Raw genomic sequence first — 16,645 nt, forward strand, 5'->3', positions numbered from 1 at the left:
TACCTACATCTATAATAAACATTTATCTTTTAATTATAACTGCTATTTATCTAATCCTTACTTTAATTTTAACCCTCTAATTAAACTATAATATTTCTTAAATCAAAAAGCATGTCTGTGACTTGTTTTTCCCAAAAACACCTGTTTGTGGAGATACTCTGTCTCAGTTTCCCACTTCCTCATCGATCACAACTGTCAATGTTGTTACTTATAAAGGATATGAGGAAGTACTTGTTTTTCCTTTTTAGCTAAAGGTTTCAAAATTTGCATTCCCTTGTCCCTTCAGGGGAGAAATTTTTTGCTGTTGAGCCCTTTTTACATTTTTATACATAGGTTTATTGCTAATTCCACATCCTTGCACATTCTAAGGGGCACCCTTTTTGCTGCAATCTCATCTCCATTATGCTTATGTATAATTTTTGCTGTCAAATGCCATCATCCATTTGCGCATCTATTATCTCAGCTAAAGAGGGAATATTCTCAAGCCTATGCACGCAATCCTTCAAAGTTAGGGAAGGTCCGTCAACAGGATCCATGGGGCTTTGCCTCCGTCATGGCCGCATTTTACTGGGGCCTTGCTCCCAGCCGGCGTTTTTCCTGTTTTCATGTCCCTTTTACCTTACTTTTACTAGTGATTGCGGCTCCCGGCAGTGGATAGTTTGTTTGTTTGTTTATTTATTTATTTATTTATTGAGCTGGGGTCTCACTCTGTCACCCAGGTTGGAGTGCAGTAGCATGATTACAGCTTGTTGCAGCCTTGCCCTCTGGGCTCAGGTGATCCTTCTGTCTCAGCCTCCTGAGTAGCTGGAACTACTGGCACATGTCATTATGCCCAGTCAATTTTTTTTGGTAAAGACAAGGTCTCACTATATTTCCTAGGCTGGTCAGTGGTATAGCATTTTTAATAAGCCCCCAGGTAATTATACTTGCGGCCAGGCTTACCATCACTGCTCTGCTCAAAGCATCCTGCAAGGGCTGTTATTTATTTATTTTTATAAGCTTTATCTGTTCTTCCAATTTTTCCCCTGAAAATGATCTTTCAGCCTCAGATTCTGGATAAGACACCCTGAAATGAATACGCCTAAAATGAATAATAGGTGCTTGTCTAGCTTTGACTACGCTGGTCTGTAGAAGGTTGGATGAATGTACATTGCATGATCTGTGGCTTAGAGATGATCACCTGCCGGTTGCCATGGCGAGCAAGAACTGATGTTTCCAGGCACCTGTGATGGGCCAGGTGTGCTACAGCCACTTTGATATGTTAAAGTGCACATGCAAGCACACGCTCTGCACTGTACCTTATGGTAATATTACTATTAGCCTTATTTTGCGGAGGAGGACACTGAGGCCTGGGAAGGTGGAATATCTGGCTCCAGGGGACTCAGCACACCTGGGATTAGATCCAGAACTACTGGCTTACACCTGTCTTAGGTCCAGCTCCCTGGAAACAGAGTCTGAGACTGACTGATCCAGGAGTGCCTGGAGACACCAGAACAGGAGGGAGGGAAGCAAGAGAGGTCAGGGGAGGGAGTGAAGCAAGGAGGTCCAGGGAAGCTTAGCTGAGCCAGCTCATGGCAGCTCTGAAGTGTTCGTTGGGTCTCCCCTTAGCACTTTGCACCCCTGCTTCTGGCAGTGTTTGACTTTGGGCTTCCCTCTGGAGGGGATATACTTACTGGTACCTCTGGGGAGGTGGGTCCTATTGCTTGGAGGCAATCCCCCAGAAAAGACTGCAGGTGTGAGGCTGTATTGGCAACATCCACAGCAGCTGGGAGATGGGCTCTCCCTACCTGAAAAAGGGATCCCAGCGGTTGGTTGGGAGGTCCCCAATGGTGTGGCTGGGAGAGCTCTTATTCTTAACCACAATGCAACTGTAAACTGTCCTGACAGCTCCAAGCTGAGCCATGACAGTTCTTGAAAGGGGATGTTCTGGTCTTTTTTTTTCTGGGTTCCAGAATTTTGACTATGGTTGCCATCAGTAGGCAGGATTGCCGGTACCTCTCTACAGTGGTCCCTGGAGGGGCTCCTTTCCTTGGGAGTTAGAGGCTGACAAAAGGGTTCGGGGAATGTCCTGTGAGTGCAAAACTTCCTCTGCACTGAGAACTACAGGCATTTGTCGAGGTTTTGCATCTCCAGCCCCAGGCAGGGTCTGGAACATGGTAGCTTGGCTGTATGAATGACTGAAGCAATGATGCCACTAACCTTATTGCCTCCAGGTCTCTGGCCCTGCTGCTGTCCAGAAATCCTATCAGGGAACACTCAGACCTCACTATCTGTTAATTTTCAGTCTCTCTAGGAAACAGGCTTGCAGCCCTGTCCCCTGCCACCTCTCCCATAATTTGGTTGGCAGATTTGATGCATGTCTTGTGTGTTTGCTCAAAGATTCATGTGTGCTTCCTGGGGACATGGGCTGCTGCTGTGTAGGTGAGAAGTGATGCAACAGTTTTCTAATACCCAGTGACCCTGCTTGGGGCTGGAGAGGTGAGTCAAGGAGACGGCGAGGTGTGGACACTCACGCATGGTTACAGTTACTGTTTACAGCTTCTTGGGCATTCGTGACTACAGCCAGTGGAAAAAGGACTTCACCATTGCTTATAAACCATGAATCAGTGGCTGCCTTTGCTAATGGCTTCCTTGGTGAGTATTTTATTCACTTTGCCCCTGAGGGAGGGTTGAGGCGGCAGCTGGAACAAGGTGTGTCAGTGCCTCTTCCTATGAATGGCTGCCTGGCAGTCGTCTGCTCATCTCAAGATGCCTCATCGACCCCAGCTCAGTGATCCAGCCCCTCCCTGTCTGTGGCTGCAGTGGACGGGTGGGAGATGACTTACTCATTGACATGTCATCTAAATGGGCCTGCCCCTGGTGCCCTGCTGATGGTCTTCCACTTCGGACAACCTGGCAGGGAGCCCACATTGCTTCTTTTCCTCTCCCTAAAACCTTCTTTATCTAGCCCCTTCAAGAGGCCAACATTCCTTCCTCACAGGGTCTTATCCTCTTCCAGTCCTGTTATCAGCAGTTGGTTAGGTGCAGATATGGGAAAGCTCATGTCCTGTCTGCAAGGGACACATGATCTATCATAGTGAGCAGAAGTGATGACACAGGGAGTTGAGCACTAACCTGCTGGCAGTCCCATAGTGGGAAGGAATCACTCTGTATAGGACGCCAAGCCCAGGATAGTTGCGTAGCGGAAGCGAGTTTTTTTTTTTTAAAGTGTTCTCGGCAGAGAAAACAGAAGAAGATATTCCAGGCCAAGAGAACAATATGAATGACTGTGAAAGTCCAAGACTCCTTATGTGTTCCATCTGCTAGAATAATCTGTGGTCTTCAAATCTCTTCTACCTACTCCTCTCAACTAGTCTCCTTGACAACCCTGTGGTATCAAAAAAATGAAGGTGTTATTCTCATCTACTACAGAGAAATTCAGAGCTCAGAACAAACAATCCAAGTTCTCTCCTGCAAGGCAGTGGTGGTCCCCACTCCCCACTCTGCCCCTCATTCTCCATTGCTTGGTTGATATACAAGATGTGCTATTTAATTTCACTTCATTTCATTTCATTTCATCTCATTTCATCTCATTTTTTTTCCTTTTCCCCTGACCCATCAGCTGTAGGCAACTACTAATCTTTTTGTCTCTATAGAGTTGTCTGTTTGAACATTGTATATACATGGAATCATATACTGTGTGGCCTTTGTGTCTGGCTTCTTTCACTTAGCATAATGTTTTCAAGGTTCATCCAAGTTGTAGCATGTATCAGAACTTCAGTCTTTTTTTATAGATGATTACTATCCCCATGGTTATAACACTTTTCTTTATTTATTCGTCACTTGATGAACATTTAAGTTGTTTCCGCTTTTTGGTTATTATGAATAATGCTGCTATGAACATTTGTGTACAAACTTTTGTGTGGATATATATTTTTAATTCTTTTGGGTATATACCTAGGAGTGAAATTCTGGGTCTTATAGACTCTATGTCTAACTTTTGAGGAATTTTCAGAATATTTTTTCAGGTGGCTGCACCATTTTACATTACCAACAGCAGTGTATGAGTGTTCCAATTTATCTATAGTCTCATTATGAAAGCTCCAATTTATTTATAGTCTCATTAATACTTACTGTTATCTAAGTCATCCTAGTGAATTTGAAATGGTATTTTTTTGTATTTTTGGTCTGCGTTTCCCTGATGACTGGCGACATTAGGCATCATTTCATGTACTTCTTGGTCATTTGTTCATTTTTAATATTAGGTTGCCTTTTATTATTGAGCTGTGAGAGTCTATGATATACTCTAGATACAATTCCCTTATCAGATATATAATTTGCAAATATTTTCTTCCATTCTGTGTGGTGTCTCAATTTTCTTGAAAACATCTTTTGAAACACAAAGTTTAAAAATTTGACAAAGTCCAATTTTTCCATTTTTTGGTGCTCTTTTTGGGTGTCATAGCTAAGAAACCATTGGCTAATCTAAGATTGTGAAGATATACCACTATATATTTTTTTTTTTAAGAGTTGTATAGTTCTAGTTCTTACATTTAGGTCTTTGATTCACTTTGAGTTAATTTTTATATATAATGTGAGATCTGGATCAAAGTTTATTCTTTTGGATGTGGATATCCAATTGCTCCAATAATAATTGAAAAGACAATTCTTTCCCTTGGAATTGCTTTAGTACCTTTGTTGAACATAAATATAAGTGTATATTTATCAATTGAACATAAGCGTGTTTATTTCTGGACCCTATGTTGTGTTCTATTACTCTACATGTTTATTCATACATAAATCTCATGTGGTCTTGATTACTGTTGGTTTGTAGTAAGTTTTGAAATCAGGAAGAGTCTTCCAGCTCCATTCTATTTTTTAAAAAGATGTTCTGCATCCCTTGTAAATCCTTATAAATTTTAGAAAAGGCTTGTCAATTTTTACAAAGAAATCATCTTTCTCTTTCTTCATATAGATTCAAATCTCTGATGTCCTAGTCTTCTTAAGCCTGGGATAAGCTCAGGATGACAATGGAAAAAGCATTGAGGAAGTCAGATACAATGGAGACAGAGGAATGGGAGCACGGACAAGAGGTGAGGAAGTGGTGCGAGGTGATGGACTTCAGTGATGCCATGGACCCTACTTGCTGTGGTTGGGTGCCTCCTTTCTGGGATGTGAGTGGGTTAAGGGCATTGCCAACCCTTAGAGTCCAACAATACTGTTCAGTAGCCTTTACAAAAGAGTCTCACCAAATAGGGACAAAATTATGCTTATTTTGGGGCTAATAGGAGAAAATAATTTTGCCCTCAACCCTATACTTATTCAGCCCTTAATTTTTGTATATTATACTTAGGTTACATATACATTCATTATCTTGGAGACTTATGATTCCAAGCACCTTTCTTTCTTTCTTTGGTTAGCAATGCATTTGTTCATATACTTAAGAATTGAAGAAGCTTTTCTTCCACCCTCCCTCCCTCATCCCTCCTTCCCTCCCTCCCTCTCTCCCTCCTTCCCTCCTTCCCTTCCCTTCCTTCCTTCCTTCCTTCCTTCCTTCCTTCCTTCCTTCCTTCCTTCCTTCCTTCCTTCCTCCCCTCCTTCCTTTCTTATTTATTTTTCTTTCAGGCAGGGTCTTGCTCTGTTGCCCAGGCTGGAGTGCAGTGGTGTGTGAGATCATAGGTCATTGCAGCCTTAAACTCCTGGCTCATGCAACCCTCCTGCTTTAGCCTCCCAAGTAGCTTGAATTACAGGTGCATACTACCTTGCCTGACTCATTTAAAACTTTTTTTTTTTGTAGGAGTGGGATCTCATTATATTGCTGCCTGATCTAGAACTCCTGGCCTCAAGCAATCCTTCCACCTTGGCCTCCCGAAGTGCTGGGATTACAGGTGCAAGCCACTGTGCCTGGCCGTCCAATCACTTAAACCTGTATAGAAGCTTGAATTTTTCTAATCTTGGATATGAGCTGAGGACTGGAAAGCCAATAAGGAAGGGCGAAAGGAGGCTGTTTGTCTCCTCATGAACATTGCAGGGATGTGACACAGAGTCACGTAGGTGATGTAGATGACATGAAGGACAAGCCAAGGTCGATTTACTGTGTGGAAGAAAAGTCTCATAGTGTGTCTTCTAACGAAGATTGAGATAGTAAAAAGCTATCCACATTTTGATGGGGAAAATAGACAGAATAGAGAAAAATTGAATGTTCTCTTCAGAAAGTTTGTGGTTAAGGGTGCGAGAGAATGTAGCAGCCCACAGGGAGAACTGCAGAAAAGTGAGAAGATCATCAAGAGACCCTGGGACTTGCAGTGCTGGGAGCTGGAGGCTGAGATCTGGTGTTGGCTCTGCAGCTGGATCTTCCTGGGGCTTGACGGGCCATGATCTTTTCTTGCCTCAGTTTCCTCATTTGTAAAATGAAGATTTGTGCTAGAAGCTCTCTCAGGAAACTTTCAGTAATGAAATTCTCTAATTCTGAGGATTGACACATTTTAGTGTATGAGCTTTCCTGTTGCACCATGATTCAAACAGACTCATGGGAAAGGGAGGCTCAAGACATTCAGTAGACTGACTAGCAAGTTGAGAGTTAGCATTCATCTCCTTTGCCACCTACCAAAAACCAATTAAATTGTGAAGAAGCATGGTTTTGATTGACAATGCATTTGTTCATATATAGGAATTGAAGAAGCTTGATTTTCTTCCAGATCTTTTACAGAATTTATCTCAGTAAACATCATGGTAGTTCTAAAGTAGAAAGAGGGATGGAGAGTTGAGGAACCACGAATGGAAAAAGAATGCAAGATGTGTGCTTTGGTTGTGGGGTCCTCTGCCCTTGTATGTCTGATTCCTGAACACCTTTAAGGCTGAACTCCGGGACTACTTGAAGTCTTTATCTTCTTTCCTTGGGAATATGTGCAGAGTTCAACTGTCTGGGTTCAAATCTCAGTTCTACCATTTGTTGGAGGAAGCAAATTTCTTAACAGCTTTAAGCCTTCAGTTTCCTCTCTATAGATGTCAGTGATGGTGGCAGCATCTCATGGAGTTGTTGTGAGGTTAGATGAGACAGAGTATGTGATGCCCTCAGCAATGGTCCTGCACTCAATGCTGGTCATTGTCACTTGATGGGGGTTGCAGGGGCCCCCATGGCATGCCTATGACAGATGAGGTTTCCTGGCCACTTTTCAGCGAGTGAGTTTCCCTACAGTGATTCAGAAACCAAGAACACAATGAGGAATCAGGGTGGCACTTGGTGACAGAGAAGTTGGTATTATTGGTTAACGAAGAACACCAAAACCAAAACCATATCCAAACCAGAAACAAGACATATGCTCAACTTGCCTGATGTTCTGTCATTAACTGAGCAGAGCAGAGGCTACAGGGCCACATCATTGCAGTAGACTCCCAGCCATGCAGAAACTTTAGTGACTGGGATGGACAGCCATCTTAGAGGAGGCGAGAGAAGGACTTTACATCAAAGGGATGAACAAAAACCACCCCACAGTGACTGGGAGATGCCACTGTGCCTGTGAGATGCAGAATCTCTAACAGTCAAAGCAAAGATGGCACTAGAACCCAGCAGTAGGACATGTGGGAGGGGCTAGTTGGTATAACCTCACTGGCATCTGGAAGCACAAGTATGGGGACTGGCATTGCAACTGATTAGACATGAGTTCCAGTTTTTCTTTTTTTTTTTTTTTTGAGTTGGAATCTTACTGTCACCCAGACTGGAGTGTGGTGGCATGTTCCCAGCCACTGCAGCCTCAACCTGCTGGGCTCCAGCGATCCTTCCGCCTCAGCCTTCCAAGGAGCTGGAACTTGCCGTTATAGGCGTGCTACCATATCCGGCTAATTTTTGATTGATTGTAGAGATAAGGTCTCGCTGAGTTACCTGGGTGAGTCTTGAACCCGCAAGCTCTGGGAATCCACTCACCTCAGCCTCCCAAAGTGCTGGAATTACAGGCTGAGGCACCGAGGCCATTCGAGTTGCTGGCTTTCAACTACTGAGTCTTAACTTCCTTGGAGCTGTGCAAGGTCCTTGTCTGAGAAGTAGTGAATGGCAATGATTCCTTGGCCTGCCTGCCACTCAGGACTTGGAAAGCTCATTCCAAATGTCCATTTTTAGGGGGAATTCAGGCCAGTGAGATGTGACCTGGCTTCACACCTTGAAGGATGGTTCTGGGGCCTTGCTCCCTCCCCTTCCACAGCCTTTCACTGACTGTGACTTTCATATATTTCTTGCCTATTTCTGTTTTAAATTTAATTTAATTTTTTTTTTTGAGTTGGAATCTCACTCTGTCACCCAGGCTGGAGGGCAGTGGCACACTCCTGGTCACCGCAGCCTTGACCGGCTGGGCTCAGGTGATCCTTCTGCCTCAGCCTTCCAAGTAGCTGGAACTACAGGCATATGCCACCATGCCCAGCTAATTTTCTGATTTATTGTAGAGATGAGGTCTCGCCAAGTTGCCCAGGCTTGTCTTGAACCTGTGGACTCAGGCAATTCTCTCACCTTGGCCTCCCAAAGTGCTGGGATTATAGTCATGAGCTGTTTAGGTAGTTGTTTGTTTAATTTTTATTAACAACTACCTAACAGAAGATTTATTGATTATAACTTTTCTTAGTCACCATATATTTTAAAATGGCAGATTAAATCAAAGATAGCCTGAATTATATTGTGGTTTATAGATTATTTGGGAAGTTATTGTGAAATAGAGAGGGCCAGTGATGTGTGAGACACCAAGTAGAATCATTTCTCCTTTTTTTTAGATTAGAAAATATAGTTTATTTAGAAAGTAAATTAGAGAGAGAGAGAGAGAGAGAGAGAGAGAGAGAGAGAAGAGATTCACCTCCCCAAGGCAGAGGAGGGGCCAAGGCCAGGAAACATGGTGACAACCATAGCTCCAAGAATGCATGGCCACACCAGAGTCTAGCAAGGCAATGACCTAGAATCATTTCTTTTAATAAATTAGTGCTTTTACTAGAAGTTTCAGGGAAGTCAATCCAGATCTTGGGATGCAGATTAAAAGTGAAGAGTGGGATTTGACCCTGAGAAGCACAAAACTGAACATATTTTGGGAAAAGAGATAGTATGGACAGATAAGATCCTTATATTTTAGGAAACTGTCTTCCACCATCTTTGTGGTGTACAACTGTTGTGATTACATTACTAACTTAGCTTGTTAGTGAGCTCTGCTATGATAAACAATCCCCAAGTCTCAGTACTTTTGTATATTGAACATTTCTTTGTTTCTTCTGCTACAAAAAATGGCTATGAGTTAGTCAACAGCTAGGCTGTGACAGCTCCATTCCATGAATACTGCAACCTGGAGATGTGGCTACTATTTTGGATGTGCTGGCTTTATAGTGTGTAGAAGAGAGACTTAGAAAGCCACAGAAGTTTGTGATGAATTTCTTGCATATCACATCTTCTCCCATTCCATTGGCCCAAGTTAGTCACATGTTCAAGTTTAGCAGTGGGATGGAGAATTAAAATCTGCATGAAGGTGGGTACAGAAGAGAATGAGTGGTAGAGAAACAAGAATACACTCCACTACACCCAGCAGGCTTTTCTCCCTTCCTTGTGTAGGGGGGAAAGATGGCTGGAAATTTTAGATTGACTTTGTATGGTGGAATAGGCTGATCATTAGATTGTATTCCTACAATTACTCTAGAGCCTAATGCTTAATAAGGTGTCTTGAAGGAGTAGACAAATGGTGGAACATAGACATAGCTGAGATGATCATGTGTTATGTTCTTTAGTCACTGTTGTATTTGTGCTGCAGTGGATTTCATTGACAAAATATATGTTTGGAGAGCAACTCTCAAAATTATATTTTGGATTTCCTTTCTAAGCAGGAAAGTTTCCTGGGAAGACAAAATGGCAGTTTGTTTAGAATTAATGAAAAGCAGATATTTACAGTAACACTTAGAAGTTTTTTTTTTTTTTTTTTTTTTGAGTTGGAGTCTCACTTGGTCGCCCAGACTGGAGTGCAGTGGCCGCTCCTGGCCACTGCAGCCTTGCCTGCTGGGGTCCGGCAATCCTTCCGCCTCAGCCTTCTGAATAGCCGGAATTACAGGCATGCGCTACCACACCTGGCTAATTTTTTGATTTTACTGTAGAGATGAGGACTCACTGCCCAGGTGGGACTCGAACCCGCGGGCTCAGGCAATCCACTTACCTCAGCCTCCCAAAGGCGCGGGATTACAGGCTGAGCCACCGAGCCTGGCTAACACTTAGAAGTTTTAAAAACCCCTCCTTAAGTAAGTCTCTTGTCTCAGGAGAATGGCTAAAAACATCTTTTGAAGGCATAATGGCATGGCACAGCTAAAACTTTCAGTCCGTGTAAACATCAGGGATTGCTCATAAACAACATCGGTCTCCTTGGCTTGCAGCTCTTCTCCATAAGCGGTATCCCAAGTCTCTAATTCACCAAGGATGACGTTAGCTTATTGGTTCGTGATGAAGTTGGGATCTGTTTCATAAATCACATTCTATCTGTTTTAATCACAACAGAGAGACTCGGTTGTAGAATAAGAATACTTGAGAAAAGAGCATTTCAAATGAAGGTTCTGGCTTCAGCTTCCCGTAGGGCAAAATCCTTGGGACCGAGACATCAAGACACAGTAAAACACACCTCGGTTACATGCACAATTATTTCTAAGGCTGTTTCAAAGGGTATTATGGATTTTAAGAAAGTGTTAATGCTTTCCATTGATTGATTGATTTGGAGTCTCACTCCTTCGCCCAGGCTGGAGTGCAGTGGCACGCATGTTCACGGCCACCCCAGTGTCGACATTCTGGGCTCCAGCGATCCTTCTGCCTTAGCCTTCCTAGTAGCCAGAACTATAGACGCGCACTACCACACCTGGCATTTTTAATTTTTATTGTAGAGACAAGGTCTTGCCAAATTGCCCAGGCTGGTTTTGAACCTGCGGGCTCAGGCAATTCACTCGCCTTGGCTTACCAAAGTGCTAGGATTATAGGCTGAGCCACCGAACTCGGCTTCCTTTTTTTTAAACGATGAAAATGGAGCAGACATGCGTATATTAATTTATGGCTGAAAGTTTTAAACTTTTGAGCCAAGCAAATCCATTTCTCCAAATTAAAAAGTAGTATTTTGAGGCAAATAGGCGTGATACTGTTGCTATAGACTCCTTCCTAATCTTCTGCCCTTTAGTCATCATCAGAAATTTTGAAAACTAAGTATCAAACTGGGAACTACATTATTTAATTTTTGTCTTGATTTTATTTTTCTTTTTAGAAAGGAATCTTTTTTTTTTTTAAATAAATTTTTTCAAATATGTGGGATGCAATTCAGGGTTAGGTATACAAATGTTCATTATGCAGGTACCCTTGTTGATGAAGTGTGCCCCCACCTCCCCTGGCAGTTTCCCACTCCTGCCACTCCTGCCCCTGCTCTCCCCTGGCAGTTTCCCAATACTGCTGATCCCAGAAAGGAATCTTTCTAATAATCCAAAATTCAGTAACCCTCTGTTCTTCCTGAAACTACTTTAACTCTTCACTCTTTCCTCTGTTATTTGCTTCCATTTATCTATGTGAAATGCTTATACCGTTCTTGTCAGCTTTTCCAGTTATAAATATCTCTGACTTCCTTCTATGGAAATGAGTGCATCCCTGTCTTATGTCAACCATCCTCCTTTCCCTAATAATTGTATTATAAGCTTTGGTTAAAGAATTCTTCAGTGCTGACATTATCAAGAGAGCTAATATTACCTCTTCTTTGGCTTGCTTGCTTGTGTATATATTTCACCCCAGACTATTTTCAATATTCATTAAATGTAACATCAATCCATCTGTTTTCTAAGTTTGTGGAGGCCTCCCTTCTGAGACCCCCCCTACCCTCTTGTTCTGATCCTGGCCCATTGATCTTGACCTTGTGCACACTATATAGGCTGTTGTCCTTTCACATCTAACAGGAAATGCTCTTTTTTGTTCTTTATTTTCTGTTGAACCTCCATCTTCAGGAGCTCTTTCTTGGTTTCTTTCTCAATTTGGTGGAACATATCCTTTAGTGAACTCCTAAGCAAAGATAATGGATAACTTTTTGAGATCTGCCTAACAGTGTTTTTAATCAAATTACATTTGATTAATAGTTGGCTGGGCATAGAATTCTAGGTTGGAAATATTTTCTTTCTAGGCTTTGAAAGGCATTACTCTGTGGGTGCTTTGTTTCTGGTATTGCTGTGAGAATGCCTCATGATTTTTCTGATTCCTAATCTTTTGTATAAACTCAATCTTTTTTTTCTTTTTAACTTTCTGTAAGTTTAAGAAAATAATCTCTTTATTGTCAGTGTTGTGAAATGTCACAGTGATGTTTTCTGTGACGTTTCTTCTTCATTCATTGTTTCATTGTTCAATCTGGAAGCTCACTGTCCAATTCTGGGATTTTTTTTCATTAAAAAAAGTGCTCATTTTCTTCCTATTGTTTTCTCATCTCTCATTCTGTCACTTCTGTTTCTCAGCTGTTGGACTTCTCAAATAAGCCTGTGATTTTTTTTAGTGTTTTTCTGTTTCATTATTTTTGACTTTTTATTATATCTTTTCAGGGATTTTTCTAAGTTAATCTTTCAAAAAACTTCTGTCAGTTTTTAATTTTTGTTATTATATTTTTAATTTCCAGATTTCTTATTCTGTAAATGTTCTTATTTAAAAAGTAACATTCTTTTCTTATTTTATGGATGCAGTAGGTGTTCTTTAATCCCTGTGAATATTCATTGTTACTCTGTAGAAAAGTCTCTTCTTTCTTTTCTTTTTTTTTTTTTTTTTTGACTTGGAGTCTCACTCTGTCACCCAGACTAGAGTGTAGTGGCTGCTCCCGGCCACCGCAGCCTCAACCTGCTGGGCTCCGGCGATTCTTCCGCCTCAGCCTTCCGAGTAGCTGGAACTACAGGCGCGCGCTACCACGCCCGGTTGATTTTTGATTTATTGTAAAGATGAGGTCTTGCCAAGTTGGCCAGGCAGGTCTCGAACCCGCGGGCTCAGGCGATCCACTCACCTCAGCCTTCCAAAGGCGCAGGATTACAGGCTGAGCCACCGAGCCTGGCAAGTTCTGCTTTGTCTGTCTCCTCCAAGTCTTCCCTTCTTCCCTCCCTCCCTTCCTCCCTCCCCTCTTCATTCTCTCTCGTTTACATTTCTGTTACTTGTTTAGGGATTTCCTTAGAGGGCATGAGTGGCTGTTCACATTTAAGCATGAGCCAACAAAAAGTCACTTGGAAGCTCTATATTTCCAAGTGGGACTTGGTGAATAACGAGTTTCCCAGTTGGATGAGGACTTACATATAATTTGGGGGGGAGGGGCAGGACCTTATATATTATCATCTTATATGTTTTGGGGGGTACATTTTCTCTATGGAGGAAATTTCTCATTTCTGCTGGAAGTTATGAATTATGTTCCTCCCAGAAAGATATGTTGAAGTCTTAGCCCCCAGTACCTCAGAATGTGACCTTATTTGGAAATAGAGTCATTGCAGATGTTATGATTTAAGAGATAATCAGGTCATACTGGAGTAGGGGGCCCCTAATTAAGTAAGACTGGTATCCATGTAAGAAGAGGAGAGACAGTCACAGAGAAGAACACTATGTGAACACACAAGGAGAAGGTCATGTGAAGATGGAAGCAGTGATTGCAGCAATATGGTCACAAGCTAAGGGATGCCTGCAGCCATCAGAAGCTGGAGGAGGCTTTGGAGGGAGTAGAGTCCTGCCAACACATTGATTTCAGACTTCCAGCCTCCAGAACAATAAGAGGATAAGTTTCTATTGTTTTAGGTGGCCCTGATTGTAGCATTTTATTGTGGCAGCCCTAGCAAACTAACACAGGGAGCCTATATGCTGATTACTGCTTGTTATGATGGGGAGGAGGCTTGGTGAAGTGTGGTCTTCAGTGCAGAGGCTTTATTTAACCCCTCCCTCCACTTCTGTTGTTAGTTTAGGATCTCACTCTTGCCCTATTCTGTGCCTGGAGTCCCTGGGCCTAGAGATTCTCTGGTTTAATTGCTCTTGAACTTAACCCTGGGGTGAGGAAAGAGAGGTGCTCAGCATGGTGTGGGGATCTCTCGAGGCCCAAGTCTTCCCTGTTCAGACTCCTAACTAATCCTTGTGCTTTAAGTCTCAGCTCACTCTTGAAGAAAAATAACCAGACCTGCCAGTTCCTGAACTATCTGTTCTTTATCTCTACATTTTAAATTGCTAGTTTTAAAGTCCCTCAGTTAAAGGTCACAGTTTTCCGAAACCCCTTGTCTACCAGATGGAAACGAGGGCGCCCTCTTCTGGCATCCCCAAGCATTTGCTCATTCCTTCCTTTAATTCTCTTCCTTTATCCTTAGGGCTCCACTGTAATATAATGAGATCCTTGAGAGAAGTCTCCTTGTCTGATTCATCTTGGCATCACCTCTACTTCCTAGGGCAGATCTTTGACACACAATAACCCCTCAGTACACATTTGCTGAATAAATGATGGAATGAAGGAATTGAAATGACTTTGAAGCTAAAATGAGTAGACATCTGACTTTATGCCTAAGAGAAAATCAATCCGAAGGCTAAGACTGTTAAAAAAAGAACTGGTCCACCCATCCTTTGCACATGGAAATTTATATTTCAAACTGAAAAAAGTCAAATTGGCGTTTTGGTGTAGTCCTATAATTATAAAACCAAACATCTCCTTGCTAAAAATGTTTGAATTCCAATCAACTGCAAAAAGTTTCTTGGATCCTCTCACAGTTGAGTTTGACATCCTTAAAATTAATCAGTAAAGCATGGTTTATAGCTCACAAAATTCTAGGAAAAATGCGATATTTTTAACTGGGCAATTTTATACCAGTTTTCCTAGAGCCAGCTAAGAGTGGGCACATTACTTCTTCTTAATTCAATCTTCTTACTCCTCCCAAGTGGAGGGGTTCACATGTCCCCTCAAAGTTACTCATTTAAGATAAATGTAAAATTCCTCATTAGACTTTTCTTTGCAAAAATGTATGTCTTTATAAGGTATTTCCCATGCACTCAAAGTCAAAGACTCACAAAGGACTCACTAAGTTTTCTCCCATGTCTTACTGGATTGACACTTTAGTGAACACATCTGACGTCTACTTTATATTTCAGGTTTTTGTGCCACTCAGAGACAAAGATTTCTCTTCCTGTCTGTTTTGATTAGAAAAATAGTTTGAAAAGAAATCAAGGGAGCACTTTGAGAGGCTGAGGTAAGAGAATTGCCTGAGCTCAGGAGTTTGAGGTTAGCCTGGGCTACATGGCAAGACCCTGTCTCTACAATAAATAAAAAAATTAGCTGGGCCTGGTGGTGTGCACCTGTAGTCCCAGCTACTTGGAAGGCTGAGGCAGAAGGACTGCCTAAGCCCAGCAAGTCAAGGCTGTGGTGGCTGTGATTGTGACACTGCACTCCAACCTGGGTGACAGAGTGAGACTCTGAAAACAAAACAAAACAAAAAAAAGGAAAAAAAAAAAAAAGCAAATCAGGAGAAATCAAGATGAGATACATATTTACCACTGCAGAAGAAATCATGGAATTACAGTGGATTTAGAGTAATGACCTGACTGATCTGTTAGCCCAGGGTTTATTTAAGAAATTTGTCCTTTTTGGGCAGATTTTATTAGTACATTGTAGGACTCTTTTGGTTGTAAGTGTCTGGAACTTAACTTGAATTAGTATAGAAAATGAGTAATTTTTGGCTCATATAATCAAAGGGAGAATTGACATGGGAATGGTAAGACCAAACCCTGGGGCAGGCTTGGTCATGAGGATGTCTGGAATCAGGAAGTCGATTGCACCCTTTTCTCTCCTCTCTGCTCGTTCACTCTCACTAGCTTCCTCCGAATGGCGGCAAATATGGCAGCTCCTAGTATCATATCAGACAGAGCCTGAGGCTGACTGGCTGTAGAAGCAAGCAAGCAACCCTGGGGAAGGGCTTCCCAGTCCTGGATCAGTGAGTGGAGGAGGTGCTAGAAGGCTCTTCTGGAAGAGGGCAGTTCTCATTTGAAGCACGGAAAAAAAGTAGGGAAAGAACATTCCTAAAATAAGGGAAGTGCTGGTCTAGACACATGACCAAACAGATAGCCGTCCACTATGTTTTCCTTCACAGCCTTCTGTGTTTTAGTAGTAGGATGTCATTTGGTTTTAGACTCAAAAATTGCTGAAACAGCATTATTTGTGCAGTAGAAGAGCATAGTAGATTTGCATCGTCACATATGTATAAAGTGCTTAGGGAGCAGGAAGGGAAGTTGGCCCAGCCTTGTCCCTGAACCTGGGCCTGGGAGGGCTGAATTTAGAGGTGGAGGGGCTGAAGTTTGCAGATTGGGACTGGTAAAGAAGTCAAGGTTAGAAACGAGGCAGAGGCAAACTTAGCAGATACAGCCCAGACCCCTGGGGATTACTACTGAATTATCTTGGATATTATTGAACACAGCTACCTCTCATTCTGCAGATGAGGAAACTGAGCCACAGGAAACTTTGCTGACGAGCCCAAGACCTGTGGTTAGTTAGTAGGAAAGAAGACACTAGGGCCTCGTTCCCAGACAGGCGGTCAACTTTCCACTCTGCCACTCGAGGAAGCTTAAAATGGTCAACTTTCCACTCTGCCACTCGAGGAAGCTTAAAATGGGCACGGGGATGGAATGAAAAACCCCAGCTGCCCTCCAGCTGTG

This window comes from Carlito syrichta, unplaced genomic scaffold (genome assembly GCF_000164805.1).
Source record: "Carlito syrichta isolate Samal-C Ts95f unplaced genomic scaffold, Tarsius_syrichta-2.0.1 Scaffold304012, whole genome shotgun sequence".
Classification (NCBI taxonomy): Eukaryota; Metazoa; Chordata; class Mammalia; order Primates; family Tarsiidae; genus Carlito; species Carlito syrichta.